This window comes from Oncorhynchus masou, chromosome 15, assembly GCF_036934945.1.
Source record: "Oncorhynchus masou masou isolate Uvic2021 chromosome 15, UVic_Omas_1.1, whole genome shotgun sequence".
Lineage (NCBI taxonomy): Eukaryota > Metazoa > Chordata > Actinopteri > Salmoniformes > Salmonidae > Oncorhynchus > Oncorhynchus masou.
The window spans coordinates 67696816-67714315 of record NC_088226.1 but is presented as its reverse complement, the minus strand read 5'-3'; the positions used below and the strand labels follow the sequence as shown (position 1 = coordinate 67714315).

Here is a 17500-nt window from a genome sequence, read left to right as displayed (position 1 = left end):
TAGCAGACTCTCTTATCCAGAGAGATTTACAGTAGTGAGTCATTTAGCAGACTCTCTTATCCAGAGTCACTTACAGTAGTGAGTCATTTAACAGACTCTCTTATCCAGAGTCACTTACAGTAGTGAGTCATTTAGCAGACTCTCTTATCCAGAGTCACTTACAGTAGTGAGTCATTTAGCAGACTCTCTTATCCAGAGAGATTTACAGTAGTGAGTCATTTAGCAGACTCTCTTATCCAGAGTCACTTACAGTAGTGAGTCATTTAGCAGACTCTCTTATCCAGAGAGATTTACAGTAGTGAGTCATTTAGCAGACTCTCTTATCCAGAGTCACTTACAGTAGTGAGTCATTTAGCAGACTCTCTTATCCAGAGAGATTTACAGTAGTGAGTCATTTAGCAGACTCTCTTATCCAGAGAGATTTACAGTAGTGAGTCATTTAGCAGACTCTCTTATCCAGAGTCACTAACAGTAGTGAGTCATTTAGCAGACTCTCTTATCCAGAGAGATTTACAGTAGTGAGTCATTTAGCAGACTCTCTTATCCAGAGTCACTAACAGTAGTGAGTCATTTAGCAGACTCTCTTATCCAGAGAGATTTACAGTAGTGAGTAATTTAGCAGACTCTCTTATCCAGAGTCACTAACAGTAGTGAGTCATTTAGCAGACTCTCTTATCCAGAGTCACTTACAGTAGTGAGTCATTTAGCAGACTCTCTTATCCAGAGTCACTTACAGTAGTGAGTCATTTAGCAGACTCTCTTATCCAGAGAGATTTACAGTAGTGAGTCATTTAGCAGACTCTCTTATCCAGAGAGATTTACAGTAGTGAGTCATTTAGCAGACTCTCTTATCCAGAGAGATTTACAGTAGTGAGTCATTTAGCAGATTCTCTTATCCAGAATCACTACAGCGGTGAGTCATTTAGCAGACTCTCTTATCCAGAGAGATTTACAGTAGTGAGTCATTTAGCAGACTCTCTTATCCAGAGTCACTTACAGTAGTGAGTCATTTAGCAGACTCTTATCCAGAGTCACTTACAGTTAATGTATTCATTTTAAGATATCCAGGTGGTACAACCACATATCACAGTCATAGTGAGTAAATATTTCCTCAATAACCTTTAGCCTACAATTGAATTAACATAGTTAAAAAAAAATCCCCATTAAGCTAGAGATTTCTACCGATATGGCACTTTCACATCTGCGCTGGAAGGTGGCAGAGCTAGAGAGGTGTTTGTCAGACCATGAGACGTCCTGAAAACCAGTCTTCTCACTTCTGTCACGGGACTCGTCTGTAGTTGGTACAGCCTCTTCTGCCAACGTCTGTTTGTAGCATCTGAACAGTTATACACATTAATATGAGGAAAAGTGAGACTCTCACGAGCACGTACAAGCCAACATCGACTCTTCTCAAGGTCCCCGTATCAATTTTAAAAAATGAATGGAGGTATATATGGAGATAGTTTAGTGCCAAAAATAAGGACATAAATACTTAATAAAAAATAGTTTCCTCATATTTCTTATATCTCTCGGTTATAGGAGAGACACTTAAAAAAAAACTTCCTTTAGATTTTTTGGGGTCTATCTGTTGTTCCATGTAAGGAATATGTTATTCAATGTGTTTCTATTGGCTAATAGCAGTAATGACAAACTCAATGTTTCATCAAATATTTTGTTTCATATTTTTTTTGTTGATAAAATGAAATAGCTAAATGATCCTTGGTATGACCATCTTAAAACAATTCAATATGTTAGCTTAGTAGAACCCCCCCTTCCCCAGGGCTTAGACTCTAGAGGGATAAAGTAGCTATCAGCTTGGATTGAGCTGAGCAGGAGCTTACCTCCTATAGGGGTGGGAGAGCCAAGAGATGGCAGAATGGAGTACTCGGGTTGGGGTGGAGGGTTGGGGTGTAGGGTTGGGGTGGAGGGTTGGGGTGAAGGGTTGAAGGGTTGGGGTGGAGGGTTGGGGTGGAGGGTGTAGGGTTGGGGTGGAGGGTTGGGGTGTAGGGTTTGGATGTAGGGTTGGAGTGTAGGGGTTGGGGTGGAGGGTTGAAGGGTTGGGGTGTAGGGTTTGGATGTAGGGTTTGGGGTGGAGGGTTGTGGAGGGGGGTTTGGGTATAGGGTTGGGGTGGAGGGTTGGGGAATAGGGTTAGGGTGGAGGGTTGGGGGATGGAGGTTTGGATGTAGGGTTGGGGTGGAGGGTTGTAGGGTTTGGGGGTTGGGGTGAAGGGTTGAAGGGTTTGGAGGGTTTGGGTGGAGGTTTGGGGTGGAGGGTTGGGGTGTAGGGTTGGGGTGGAGGGTTGGGGTGTAGGGTTTGGGTGGAGGGTTTGGGTGGAGGTTTGGGGTGGAGGGTTGGGGTGTAGGGTTTGGATGTAGGGTTGGAGTGTAGGGTTGGGGTGGAGGGTTGGGGTATAGGGTTGGGGTGTAGGGTTGGGGTGTAGGGTTTGGATGTAGGGTTGGGATGTAGGGTTGGGGTGTAGGGTTGGGGTGGAGGGTTGGGGTGGAGGGTTGGGTATAGGGTTGGGGTGGAGGGTTGGGGAATAGGGTTAGGGTGGAGGGTTGGGGTGTAGGGTTTGGATGTAGGGTTTGGATGTAGGGTTTGGATGTAGGGTTGGAGTGTAGGGTTGGGGTGTAGGGTTTGGATGTAGGGTTGGAGTGTAGGGTTGGGGTGTAGAGTTTGGATGTAGGTTTGGGGTGTAGGGTTTGAGCATAGCCAGAAGGTAGGGAGGGACAGTTCCTCTTGCTGCTCTGTAGGCAAGCACCAAGGTCTTGTAGTGGATGAGAGCTTCGACTGGAAGCCAGTGGAGTGAGGTGAGGAGCGGGTGACATGGGAGAACTTGGGTTGAACACCAGGTGGGGCAGGGGTTTGATGGCACAAGCAGGGAGCCCAGCCAACAGAGAGCTGCAGTAGTCCAGACGGGAGATGACAAGTGCCTGGATTAGGACCTGCGCCACCTCCTGTGTGATGTACGGTGGTAATCTACGGATATTATAGAGCATGAACCTGCAGGAGCGAGTCACTGCTGTGATGTTTGCAGCGAACAACAGGGTGTTGTCCAGGGTCATGCCAAGGTTATTTGCACACTGGGAGGGGGACACCGTGGAGTTGTCAATCGTAATGGAGAGGTCTTTGAGCGAGCATGCCTTTTTAGGGAGCTCCGTGTTGTTGAGGTGGTGGGTCGACATCCAAGCTGAGATATATGCCAGGCACGCAGAGATGTGTGCCACCACCTGGTATCAGGAATCAAATCATATTTATTTGTCATGTTCTCCGAATACAACAGATGTAGATCTTACCGTGAAATACTTACTCACAAGCCCTTAACCAACAATGCAGTTCAAGAAATAGAGTTAAGAAAATATTTAATAAATAAACTAAAGTTAAAAATGTAATAAAAAGTAACACAATAAAATAACAATACCGAGGCTACATAGCCCTTAACCAACAATGCAGTTCAAGAAATAGAGTTAAGAAAATATTTAATAAATAAACGAAAGTTAAAAATGTAATAAAAAGTAACACAATAAAATAACAATACCGAGGCTACATACAGGGGGTACCGGTACTGAGTCAATGTGCGGGGGAAGGAATTGAGTGTCATCCACATAGCTATGATAGGAGAGACCATGTGAGGATATGACGGAGCTGAGTGAACCGAGCCCTGGGCGACACCAGAAGTGAGAGTACGTGGTGCAGACACAGATCTCCTCCACATCACCTGGTAGGAGCGGCCTGCCAGGTAGGATGCAATCCAACAGTGTGCAGAGTCTGAGACAACCAGCTCTGAGAGGGTGGGGAGGAGGACCTGATAGAGCCTGAGACCCCCAGCTCTGAGAGGGTGGGGAGGAGGATCTGATAGAGCCTGAGACACCCAGCTCTGAGAGGGTGGAGAGGAGGATCTGATAGAGCCTGAGACACCCAGCTCTGAGAGGGTGGGGAGGAGGATCTAAGAGTCTGAGACACCCAGCTCTGAGAGGGTGGAGAGGAGGATCTGATAGAGCCGGAGACACCCAGCCCTGAGAGGGTGGAGAGGAGGATCTGATAGAGTCTGAGACACCCAGCTCTGAGAGGGTGGGGAGGATGATCTGATAGAGCCTGAGACACCCAGCCCTGAGAGGGTGGGGAGGATGATCTGATAGAGTCTGAGACACCCAGCTCTGAGAGGGTGGAGAGGAGGACCTGATAGAGCCTGAGACCCCCAGCTCTGAGAGGGTGGGGAGGAGGATCTGAGACACACCCAGCTCTGAGAGGGTGGAGAGGAGGACCTGATAGAGCCTGAGACCCCCAGCTCCTGAGAGGGTGGGGGGTGAGGAGGAGGATCTGATAGAGTCTGAGACACCCAGCTCTGAGAGGGTGGGGAGGATCTGATAGATCTGAGGGGGTGGAGATCTGATAGAGCCTGAGACACCCAGCTCTGAGAGGGTGGGGAGGAGGATCTAAGAGTCTGAGACACCCAGCTCTGAGAGGGTGGAGAGGAGGATCTGATAGAGCCTGAGACACCCAGCTCTGAGAGGGTGGAGAGGAGGATCTAAGAGTCTGAGACACCCAGCTCTGAGAGGGTGGAGAAGAGGATCTGATAGAGCCTGAGACACCCAGCCCTGAGAGGGTGGAGAGGAGGACCTGATAGAGCCTGAGACACCCAACTCTGAGAGGGTGGAGAGGAGGATCTGATAGAGCCTGAGACACCCAGCTCTGAGAGGGTGGGGAGGAGGATCTAAGAGTCTGAGACACCCAGCTCTGAGAGGGTGGAGAGGAGGATCTGATAGAACCTGAGACACCCAGCCCTGAGAGGGTGGGGAGGAGGATCTGATAGAGCCTGAGACACCCAGCTCTGAGAGGGTGGAGAGGATGATCTGATAGAGTCTGAGACACCCAGCTCTGAGAGGGTGGAGAGGAGGATCTGATAGAGTCTGAGACACCCAGCTCTGAGAGGGTGGAGAGGAGGATCTGATAGAGCCTGAGACACCCAGCCCTGAGAGGGTGGAGAGGAGGACCTGATAGAGTCTGAGACCCCCAGCCCTGAGAGGGTGGAGAGGAGGATCTGATAGAGTCTGAGACCCCCAGCCCTGAGAGGGTGGAGAGGAGGATCTGATAGAGCCTGAGACCCCCAGCCCTGAGAGGATGGAGAGGAGGATCTGATAGAGTCTGAGACCCCCAGCTCTGAGAGGGTGGAGAGGAGGATCTGATGGTTCACGGTGTCAAAGGCAGCGGATGGATCTAGGTGGATGAGAACAGAGGAGGCAGAGTCAGATTTGGCAGTGCAAAGAGCCTCTGTGACACAGAGAAGAACCGTCTCGGGTTGAGGGACCCGTCTTGAAGCATTACTGGTCATTCTGAGAGAGATAACAAGAGAGTTGGTCAGAGACGGAAATAATTTAAAAAAGGGATACTGGTCTGTAGTTTTTGACGTCAGATGGCTCAAGTGTTTTTAAAAAGTATTAAATTGATTTATTTATTATATATATATATATTTTTTAGGTGGTAGATCAGCTTTAATATTGGAGATAGATTGTAGCCTCCATCAATGCAATTGTCTGCATCACTTCCAATCAGGGGTCGAGTGATGGTTTCTTGAGGAGTGGAACGACTGACCATTTTGAAGTCAGAGGGGATGCAGCAAGTGGTCAGGGATGAGTTGATGAGGGAAGTGAGGAATGGGAGAAGGTCTCCAGAGATGACCTGGAGAAGGGAGGAGGGGTTGGGGTCGAGTGAGCAGGTTGTTTGTTGGCCGGACCTCACTAGTCACAGGATGTGCTTCTACACCTGCATTGCTTGCTGTTTGGGGGTTTTAGGCTGGGTTTCTGTACAGCACTTTGAGATATCAGCTGATGTACGAAGGGCTATATGAATACATTTGATTTGATGTCCTCTGGAGAGAGAGAGGAGAAAGAGGTCAAGGCGTAGGGTAGCTCGGGTGTGTGGGAAAGTGGACTCAATAGGCTGAGTGAACGAGGAGCGGATATCGTGAAAGTGTTTGAAAAAGTTGTCAATGGAGAGGGAGGAGGTAGGGCGAGGGGGTGAAGGATTAAGGAGGGAGGAGAAGGTAGAAAAGAGTTTCCTAGGGTTAGGGGCAGAAGCTTGGAATTTGGAGTAATAGAAAATGCCTTTAGCAGAGGATACAGAGGAAGAGAAGGTAGTGAAAGGATGATAGGTCCTCTAAAAGTTTAGTTTTCCTCCATTTTCACTCAGCTCCCCACAGCCCTGTTCTGTAAACTCACAAGGAGTCACTCAGCCACGGAGCAGGAGGGGAGGGCCGAGACGACCGGGAGGAAAGGAGACAGTGCCAGTCGTAGGATGCGGAAAGGGGGGAGAGTAGGGTCGAAGAGGCAGAATCAGGATACAGGAGGGAGAAAGATTTAGCAGAAGGGAGAGATGATAGGATAGAAGAAGAGAGAGTAGTGGGAGAGAGAGAGTGAAGATTGTGATAGCACATAACCCTTTGGGTAGGGTGGGAGGAGACGGGAAAGAAACAAAGTATTGATCAGAGACCTGGAGGGGGGTTGCAGTGAGATTATTATTGATCAGAGACCTGGAGGGGGGTTGCAGTGAGATTAGTATTGATCAGAGACCTGGAGGGGGGTTGCAGTGATATTAGTATTGATCAGAGACCTGGAGGGGGGTTGCAGTGAGATTAGTATTGATCAGAGGCCTGGAGGGGGTTGCAGTGAGATTAGTATTGATCACAGACCTGGAGGGGGGTTGCAGTGAGATTAGTATTGATCAGAGACCTGGAGGGGGTAGCAGTGATATTAGTATTGATCAGAGGCCTGGAGGGGGGTTGCAGAGAGATTAGTATTGATCAGAGACCTGGAGGGGGGTTGCAGTGAGATTAGTATTGATCAGAGACCTGGAGGGGGGTTGCAGTGAATGGCACACGTCTCAATTGTCTCGAGGCTTAAAAGCTTTCAGTAACCTGTCTCCTCCCCTTCATCTACACTGATTGAAGTGGATTTAACAAGTGACATCAATAAGGGATCATAGCTTTCACCTGGATTCACCTGGTCAGTCTATGTCATGGAAAGAGCAGGTGTTCTTAATGTTTTGTATACCACAGGAGGTTGGTGGCACCTTAATTAGGGAGGATGGGCTCGTGGTAATGGCTGGAGCGGAATCAGTGGAATGGTATTAAATACATCAAACACATGGTTTCCATGGTTTCCAGGTGTTTGATGCCATTCCATTTGCTCCGTTCCAGACATTATCATGAGCCGTTCTCCCCTCAGCAGCCTACACTGTTGTATACTCAGTGGAGTTGTCAAAGCTACAAAACAAGCAAAATTAGATCTGAAAATAACTAGGTAAGAGCAGTCAGCAGTTCACACAACAGGTTAAGCCACTGGGAAGACAGACAGCACTTAAAGTAAATGGCCCCCGCAAGCAAAACAAACAGTACTGGACAACAACACCGGGGCGGCAGTGTAGCCTAGTGGTTAGAGCATTGGACTAGTAACCGAAAGGTTGCAAGTTCAAATCCCTGAGCTGGCAAGGTACATCTGTTGTTCTGCCCCTGAACAGGCAGTTAACTGTTCCTAGGCCATCATTGAAAATAAGAATGTGTTCTTAACTGACTTGCCTGGTGAAATAAAGGTAAAATAAAAAAAACAACAGATAAAGACAAATTGGAAGCATTTAAACTGGCTGAATATGTGAAAACAAAAGTGTGAGAATTCAAGTTGGCGATCTCTTATATTGGATTAGTATTTGAGCGTTTTTAATTTCAGAAGGGGAATGTTTTATCTCATTGCCCTTAGGTGAAAGCATTGTGTTAAAAAGACCCTCATTTAGCTGTGCTTTAATGGATGGCAAGCAGGGTTTAATATAGCCTTACCAGCAGGAACTCTCTCTAGTTCTGGTTCTAATATGACAGCAACAGTCGACTTTAGGTCATAAAATCTGCTCTCTGGGTGCTTTAGAAGGTTTCGACTGTACAATACAGACCCTAACTGTAACCCTAACCCCTTGCCTTTCCTCACATACTACTACTCTCTCTTCTTCTCTACAGGAAAGAGGAACTCTGTGCTCCAACATAAAGTCGCCCAGAACTCAGGAGCTGTGAACCTCCAGGAGAATGAGATCATCCAGAGGATCGTACAGCATGACCGTGACATGGCTATCCAGAGCAACATCTCTCCCCAGTCCCTGAACCTCCCATCCTCCACCTCAGGGGTCATCTGGGCTCCCCTGGTCCAGGGCCCCATCCAGGCCGCTGCAGCCACCACATCCCTGGCTTTGGCCTTCTCCCACTCCCAGCTCCAAGCCCAGCTCCCTCCCATCCTCTTCCACCATCCGCTCCCCGTCTCCAGGTCGTTCAAGGATCCAGGAGGCCACCGTTTGGAGAGGGGCGTGTTTGTGGGCGTGTCTGCAGCTGGAGGTATGGGCGTTCCCGGCTGTGGCTCCGGGGCTGCATCTCCGGCCGGTTCTGTGAAGTTCCGTTCTGGAGTGGACACTCCGATATTAGCCTCGTTTCGGGCACAACATCTAGTCTCCACCTCCTCCTCCACCATGTCTCCTCTGTCACCTATGACCTCCATGTACCAGCCCACCACCACCACCAACTTCCAGGCTCAGCCCAGCGGAGACTCTCCCTTCCTCTTGGGCCAGGCCTCAATCCAGGGGTATCCGTCCTCCTCCTCCTACGCGGCCCAGCTCCCCCACCACCACCCGTACAGCCCACCAAGTTCCCAACAGCAGGGGGCATCAGGAAGACCCACCATGGACTCGGGAAGGTTCTCAGCCCCCTCTGGTTCCACCCTAAGCCCTCTCATCTGTAGCTCTGTCAGCCCCATCCTGAGCCAGCTACAGCAACACGACTCCTCTTCCTCTCACGCTACCAGCTCTCAGCAGGTCCAGAGGGGGATGGGCTCTGGTGAACATCAGGAGAGAGCATACTCCCACTGTTCCTATGCCAGCACCAGCCCTAGCTACACCACCCAAAACCACAGCTCCAGTGGGTTTCTATCAATACCTATCCCACAACAGGCCAGCTTTGGAGGTGGTGGAGCCTCATCCTCCCTGGTGCATCACAGTCTGGCGGGTCTGCAGTCCAGCCTCCATCCCACCTTCCACTCTGGCCTCCACCCTGGCCTCCACGCCGGCCTCCACCCTGGCCTCCACGCCGGCCTCCTCCCTCAGGTTCTCCCGGTGGACTCTGCCCATTCATCCCACTCTGCCCTCGCCTTGCTGGCCCAGTACGGATCAGGGGATGGCTCCCCGTCCTGCACCCCACCGGTGGCACCCAGCCCCACCATCCAGAGCCCACTGACGGGAAGGACGGTGCTTCACCATCATCACCACAGCCAACTCAGCCATCTCAGCCAGCTCCACAGCCAACCCTCCAGCGCCATGGGCTCTCACAGTTCCCTCACCCCACAGACGTCATGCCCCGTTAGGGTAGACGAAAGGGGGCAGAGGGCAGAGTCCTTAGTGGATCTCTTCACCCAGGATGTCAGGACTATCTCTACTGTTTCCACCTCTGGCTCAGTCAGCTACCTGCCCCAAGAAGGGTCTCTATCCAGACCGTCTCTCTCCATACCTTCAGGGGGGTCTGGTTCTTCTCACGTCTCCTCTCCTCCCGTGACAGAGGGTAGCAGTAATAAACTCCCACGTCACACCTCTGAGTCACTACACTCCCTCGGGATCTGAACTTCCAACTCCTGTGAACCAAGGAGCACCAACCTCTTCACACCCCAACCCCAGTCATCCTGTCACCCCGGGCCAAGACATCCGAGGCAGAGTACAGACTCCCCGAACTCCCCTCCAACCTGTGAGGTTGAAACACACCTTCCTGCGATGTCTAAACTATGGGGAAATTGTCTTCGGTATTGGCAATGTGTTTTTTAATCGCTAGTGTCGTGTTTTTTTTTTTTAATTCAAGGAGGGTGTGAATGAGTGCATATCCATATTGGAGGAAAAAAAACTTAGGACAGAGATGTATTTTTAATGCAGAGTGAATGACCTAACGTAAAAAGACGGAGTTCCCAGCTGGCGAAACCAGTTCTGGTTGTAAACGAGTGGTAGTGACGTCATTTCAGCCATCTTTGCCCGCTGGGTTAAGTATTTTTCTACAGTACACTGTTCCTACTGTACAACGTTGAATGTGGAGGTACTGTACCAATGTGGATTGTTTGATAATGTTAAACTACAAGAAAGTATACTGATCAATTTCCAATAATGTACAATATGTATTGTAGCCTATATCCTCACATTGTAATTTTGTGTTAAGGTATTTGTTTAAAAGCTGTTGTTCAGACATACACTATATATACAAAAGTATGTGGACACCCCTTCAAATTTGTGAATTTGGCTATTTCAGCCACACCTGTTGCGGACAGGTGTATAAAATCGAGCACACCGCCATGCAATCTCCATAGACAAACATTGGCAGTAGAATGGCCCGTACTGAAGAGCTCAGTGATATTCAACATGCCATCGTCATAGGATGCCATCTTTCCAACAAGTCAGTCAAATTTCTGCCCTGCGAGAGCTGTCCCAGTCAACTGTAAGTGCTGTTATTGTGAACTGGAAACGTCTAGGAGCAACAACGGCTCAGCCGCGAAGTGGTAGACCACACAAGCTCACAGAACGGCACCGCCGATTGCTGAAGCACGTAGCGCGTAAAAATGATCTGTCCTGGGTTGCAAAACTCACTACCGAGTTCCAAACTGCCTCTGGAAGCAAAGTCAGCATAAGAAGTGTTTGTCGGGAGCTTCATGAAATGGGTTTCCATGGCCGAGCAGTTGCACACAGGCCTAAGATCACCATGCGCAATGCCAAGAGTGGTCCGACAGACAGATCTGGGTTTGGCGTATGCCAGGAGAACGCTACCTGTCCAAATGCATAGTGCCAACTGTAAAGTTTGGTGGAGGAGGAATAATGGTCTGGGGCTGTTTGTCATTGTTGGGGCTAGTGCCCTTAGTTCCATTGAAGGTAAATCTTAATGTTACAGCACACAATGACATTCTAGATGATTCTGTGCTTCCAACTTTGTGGCAACAGTTTGGGGAAGGCCCTTTCCTGTTTCAGCATGACAATGCCCCCAGGCACAAAGTGAGGTCCATACAGAAATGGTTGGTCGAGATCGGTGTGGAAAAACTGGCCTGCACAGAGCCCTGACCTCAAACCCATCGAACACCTTTGGAATGAATTGGAACGCAGCCAGGCCTAATCGACCAACATCAGTGCCCGACCTCACTAATGCTCTTGTGGCCGCAGCAATGTTCCCACATCTAGTGGAAAGCCTTCCCAGAAGAGTGGGGGCTGTTATAGCAGTGAAGAGGGGTGGACCAACTCCACATAAATGCCCATGATTTCTGAATGAGATGTTTGACGAGCTGGTGTCCACATACTTTTGATCATGTAGTGTATTCATCTAACATTTTACCCAATAGAGATTATTTTTAAGTTCAGAATAACACCAACAATATTTTTCCTTTTTTTTAATATTATAATATTTTCTCTCAATGTATTGTGATAAGGGGGCAGGGTAACCTAATGGTTAGAGCGTTGGAGTTGTTACCGAAAGGTTGCAAGTTCAAATCCCTGAGCTGACAAGGTAAAAATCTGTCGTTCTACCCCTGAACGCACTGTTCCTAGGCCGTTATTGAAAATAATAATTTGTTCTTTACTGACTTGCCTAGTTAAAAAAAGGTTAAAAGGTGTGTGGTGAACGTGAGGCCTCCCAAAGAGACTTGATAACAAGCTAAAGAATTTTGACTGAACTGCACTTTTTATGTTGTAATTTCAGAGATTAACTGAAAGATGTCGATGGTATGTCTACCACTATCTTGTTTCAGCCATATTGGACGGATCCTTGTGTATGTTTTACATGAATATTTACTCTTACATACTACATACAAAAATGTTTTTGCTAGCCTAGTTATCAAACATATTATTTTATCAAAAGACATGAATGTATATTTTTGACAAATATTTGATTTTAAAGTAACAGTTTGGAATCGAATACAGTAAACCTTGTGAGAATACCTGGGGTGTCAGGGTTGCCTAGTGGTTAGAGCGTTGGACCAGTAACCGGAAGGTTGCAAGTTCAAACCCCTGACCTGACAAGGTACAAATCTGTCGTTCTGCCCCTGAACAGGCAGTTAACCCACTGTTCCTAGGCTGCCATTGAACATAAGAACTTGTTCTTGACTGACTTGCCTGGTTAAATAAAGGTAAAACAAAAAATATAGTGATCCTTGTGAGGATAGAGGGGGGGGGGGGGAATCTTAAAAGAAAATGTTAACTCATTCAGCTTTGGCTATTGATAGTCTGTCATGTTTCCTGCAAGGCCCCTCCTCTGCCTACACACTGGGTAGCAACTAAAAGAAATAGCATCACATTAAATTAAGGAGCACCAGAAACACACGCACCTCCCCAGTCAGCCAGGCCATAGCAAACACACACACCTCCCCAGTCAGCCAGTCCTTAGGGAGAACAGGCCATAGCAAACACACACACCTCCCCAGTCAGCCAGTCCTTAGGGAGAACAGGCCATAGCAAACACACACACCTCCCCAGTCAGCCAGTCCTTAGGGAGAACAGGCCATAGCAAACACACACACCTCCCCAGTCAGCCAGTCCTGAGGGAGAACAGGCCATAGCAAACACACACACCTCAGCCAGTCAGTCAGCCAGTCCTTAGGGAGAACAGGCCATAGCAAACACACACACCTCCCCAGTCAGCCAGTCCTTAGGGAGAACAGGCCATAGCAAACACACACACCTCCCCAGTCAGCCAGTCCTTAGGGAGAACAGGCCATAGCAAACACACACACCTCCCCAGTCAGCCAGTCCTTAGGGAGAACAGGCCATAGCAAACACACACACCTCCCCAGTCAGCCAGTCCTTAGGGAGAACAGGCCATAGCAAACACACACACCTCCCCAGTCAGCCAGTCCTGAGGGAGAACAGGCCATAGCAAACACACACACCTCCCCAGTCAGCCAGTCCTTAGGGAGAACAGGCCCAGTCCTGAGGGAGAACAGGCCAAAAACACACACACCTCCCCAGTCAGCCAGTCCTTAGGGAGAACAGGCCATAGCAAACACACACACCCAGTCCCCAGTCAGCCAGTCCTTAGGGAGAACAGGCCATAGCAAACACACACACCTCCCCAGTCAGCCAGTCCTGAGGGAGAACAGGCCATAGCAAACACACACACCTCCCCAGTCAGCCAGTCCTTAGGGAGAACAGGCCATAGCAAACACACGCACCTCCCCAGTCAGCCAGTCCTGAGGGAGAACAGGCCATAGCAAACACACGCACCTCCCCAGTCAGCCAGTCCTTAGGGAGAACAGGCCATAGCAAACACACACACCTCCCCAGTCAGCCAGTCCTTAGGGAGAACAGGCCATAGCAAACACACACACCTCCCCAGTCAGCCAGTCCTTAGGGAGAACAGGCCATAGCAAACACACGCACCTCCCCAGTCAGCCAGTCCTTAGGGAGAACAGGCCATAGCAAACACACGCACCTCCCCAGTCAGCCAGTCCTTAGGGAGAACAGGCCATAGCAAACACACACACCTCCCCAGTCAGCCAGTCCTTAGGGAGAACAGGCCATAGCAAACACACACACCTCCCCAGTCAGCCAGTCCTTAGGGAGAACAGGCCATAGCAAACACACACACCTCCCCAGTCAGCCAGTCCTTAGGGAGAACAGGCCATAGCAAACACACACACCTCCCCAGTCAGCCAGTCCTTAGGGAGAACAGGCCATAGCAAACACACACACCTCCCCAGTCAGCCAGTCCTTAGGGAGAACAGGCCATAGCAAACACACACACCTCCCCAGTCAGCCAGTCCTTAGGGAGAACAGGCCATAGCAAACACACACACCTCCCCAGTCAGCCAGTCCTTAGGGAGAACAGGCCATAGCAAACACACACACCTCCCCAGTCAGCCAGTCCTTAGGGAGAACAGGCCATAGCAAACACACACACCTCCCCAGTCAGCCAGTCCTTAGGGAGAACAGGCCATAGCAAACACACACACCTCCCCAGTCAGCCAGTCCTTAGGGAGAACAGGCCATAGCAAACACACACACCTCCCCAGTCAGCCAGTCCTTAGGGAGAACAGGCCATAGCAAACACACACACCTCCCCAGTCAGCCAGTCCTTAGGGAGAACAGGCCATAGCAAACACACACACCCTCCCCAGTCAGCCAGTCCTTAGGGAGAACAGGCCATAGCAAACACACACACCTCCCCAGTCAGCCAGTCCTTAGGGAGAACAGGCCATAGCAAACACACACACCTCCCCAGTCAGCCAGTCCTTAGGGAGAACAGGCCATAGCAAACACACACACCTCCCCAGTCAGCCAGTCCTTAGGGAGAACAGGCCATAGCAAACACACACACCTCCCCAGTCAGCCAGTCCTTAGGGAGAACAGGCCATAGCAAACACACACACCTCCCCAGTCAGCCAGTCCTTAGGGAGAACAGGCCATAGCAAACACACACACCTCCCCAGTCAGCCAGTCCTTAGGGAGAACAGGCCATAGCAAACACACACACCTCCCCAGTCAGCCAGTCCTTAGGGAGAACAGGCCATAGCAAACACACACACCTCCCCAGTCAGCCAGTCCTTAGGGAGAACAGGCCATAGCAAACACACACACCTCCCCAGTCAGCCAGTCCTTAGGGAGAACAGGCCATAGCAAACACACACACCTCCCCAGTCAGCCAGTCCTTAGGGAGAACAGGCCATAGCAAACACACACACCTCCCCAGTCAGCCAGTCCTTAGGGAGAACAGGCCATAGAACAGTCAGCCAGTCCTTAGGGAGAACAGGCCATAGCAAACACACAAACACCTCCCCAGTCAGCCAGTCCTTAGGGAGAACAGGCCATAGCAAACACACACACCTCCCCAGTCAGCCAGTCCTTAGGGAGAACAGGCCATAGCAAACACACACACCTCCCCAGTCAGCCAGTCCTTAGGGAGAACAGGCCATAGCAAACACACACACCTCCCCAGTCAGCCAGTCCTTAGGGAGAACAGGCCATAGCAAACACACACCTCCCCAGTCAGCCAGTCCTTAGGGAGAACAGGCCATAGCAAACACACACACCTCCCCAGTCAGCCAGTCCTTAGGGAGAACAGGCCATAGCAAACACACACACCTCCCCAGTCAGCCAGTCCTTAGGGAGAACAGGCCATAGCAAACACACACCTCCCCAGTCAGCCAGTCCTTAGGGAGAACAGGCCATAGCAAACACACACACCTCCCCAGTCAGCCAGTCCTTAGGGAGAACAGGCCATAGCAAACACACACACACTCCCCAGTCAGCCAGTCCTTAGGGAGAACAGGCCATAGCAAACACACACACCTCCCCAGTCAGCCAGTCCTTAGGGAGAACAGGCCATAGCAAACACACACACCTCCCCAGTCAGCCAGTCCTTAGGGAGAACAGGCCATAGCAAACACACACACCTCCCCAGTCAGCCAGTCCTTAGGGAGAACAGGCCATAGCAAGTCAGCCAGTCAGGGAGAACAGGCCATAGCAAACTCCCCAGTCAGCCAGTCCTTAGGGAGAACAGGCCATAGCAAACACACACACCTCCCCAGTCAGCCAGTCCTTAGGGAGAACAGGCCATAGCAAACACACACACCTCCCCAGTCAGCCAGTCCTTAGGGAGAACAGGCCATAGCAAACACACACCTCCCCAGTCAGCCAGTCCTTAGGGAGAACAGGCCATAGCAAACACACACACCTCCCCAGTCAGCCAGTCCTTAGGGAGAACAGGCCATAGCAAACACACACACCTCCCCAGTCAGCCAGTCCTTAGGGAGAACAGGCCATAGCAAACACACACACCTCCCCAGTCAGCCAGTCCTTAGGGAGAACAGGCCATAGCAAACACACACACCTCCCCAGTCAGCCAGTCCTTAGGGAGAACAGGCCATAGCAAACACACACACCTCCCCCCCAGTCAGCCAGTCCTTAGGGAGAACAGGCCATAGCAAACACACACACCTCCCCAGTCAGCCAGTCCTTAGGGAGAACAGGCCATAGCAAACACACACACCTCCCCAGTCAGCCAGTCCTTAGGGAGAACAGGCCATAGCAAACACACACACCTCCCCAGTCAGCCAGTCCTTAGGGAGAACAGGCCATAGCAAACACACACACCTCCCCAGTCAGCCAGTCCTTAGGGAGAACAGGCCATAGCAAACACACACACCTCCCCAGTCAGCCAGTCCTTAGGGAGAACAGGCCATAGCAAACACACACACCTCCCCAGTCAGCCAGTCCTTAGGGAGAACAGGCCATAGCAAACACACACACCTCCCCAGTCAGCCAGTCCTTAGGGAGAACAGGCCATAGCAAACACACACACCTCCCCAGTCAGCCAGTCCTGAGGGAGAACAGGCCATAGCAAACACACACACCTCCCCAGTCAGCCAGTCCTTAGGGAGAACAGGCCATAGCAAACACACACACCTCCCCAGTCAGCCAGTCCTTAGGGAGAAACAGGCCATAGCAAACACACACACCTCCCCAGTCAGCCAGTCCTTAGGGAGAACAGGCCATAGCAAACACACACACCTCCCCAGTCAGCCAGTCCTTAGGGAGAACAGGCCATAGCAAACACACACACCTCCCCAGTCAGCCAGTCCTTAGGGAGAACAGGCCATAGCAAACACACACACCTCCCCAGTCAGCCAGTCCTTAGGGAGAACAGGCCATAGCAAACACACACCTCCCCAGTCAGCCAGTCCTTAGGGAGAACAGGCCATAGCAAACACACACACCTCCCCAGTCAGCCAGTCCTTAGGGAGAACAGGCAGTCCTCAGCCAGTCCTTAGGGAGAACAGGCCATAGCAAACACACACACCTCCCCAGTCAGCCAGTCCTTAGGGAGAACAGGCCATAGCAAACACACACACCTCCCCAGTCAGCCAGTCCTTAGGGAGAACAGGCCATAGCAAACACACACCTCCCCAGTCAGCCAGTCCTTAGGGAGAACAGGCCATAGCAAACACACACACCTCCCCAGTCAGCCAGTCCTTAGGGAGAACAGGCCATAGCAAACACACACACCTCCCCAGTCAGCCAGTCCTTAGGGAGAACAGGCCATAGCAAACACACACACCTCCCCAGTCAGCCAGTCCTTAGGGAGAACAGGCCATAGCAAACACACACACCTCCCCAGTCAGCCAGTCCTTAGGGAGAACAGGCCATAGCAAACACACACACCTCCCCAGTCAGCCAGTCCTTAGGGAGAACAGGCCATAGCAAACACACACACCTCCCCAGTCAGCCAGTCCTTAGGGAGAACAGGCCATAGCAAACACACACACCTCCCCAGTCAGCCAGTCCTTAGGGAGAACAGGCCATAGCAAACACACACACCTCCCCAGTCAGCCAGTCCTTAGGGAGAACAGGCCATAGCAAACACACACACCTCCCCAGTCAGCCAGTCCTTAGGGAGAACAGGCCATAGCAAACACACACACCTCCCCAGTCAGCCAGTCCTTAGGGAGAACAGGCCATAGC

General features: G+C 50.6%; 1 protein-coding gene and 1 pseudogene across 2 annotated transcripts in view; both read left to right on the top strand.

The window, feature by feature from the left end:
• Positions 1-9768, top strand: part of LOC135555203 (potassium/sodium hyperpolarization-activated cyclic nucleotide-gated channel 2-like) — a 66776-nt pseudogene extending 57008 nt beyond the window's left edge.
• LOC135556712 (zinc finger protein 609-like) overlaps positions 1-17500 on the top strand; it is a 648963-nt gene that overhangs the window by 391750 nt on the left and 239713 nt on the right. The gene's annotated exons all lie outside the window — the stretch shown is intronic.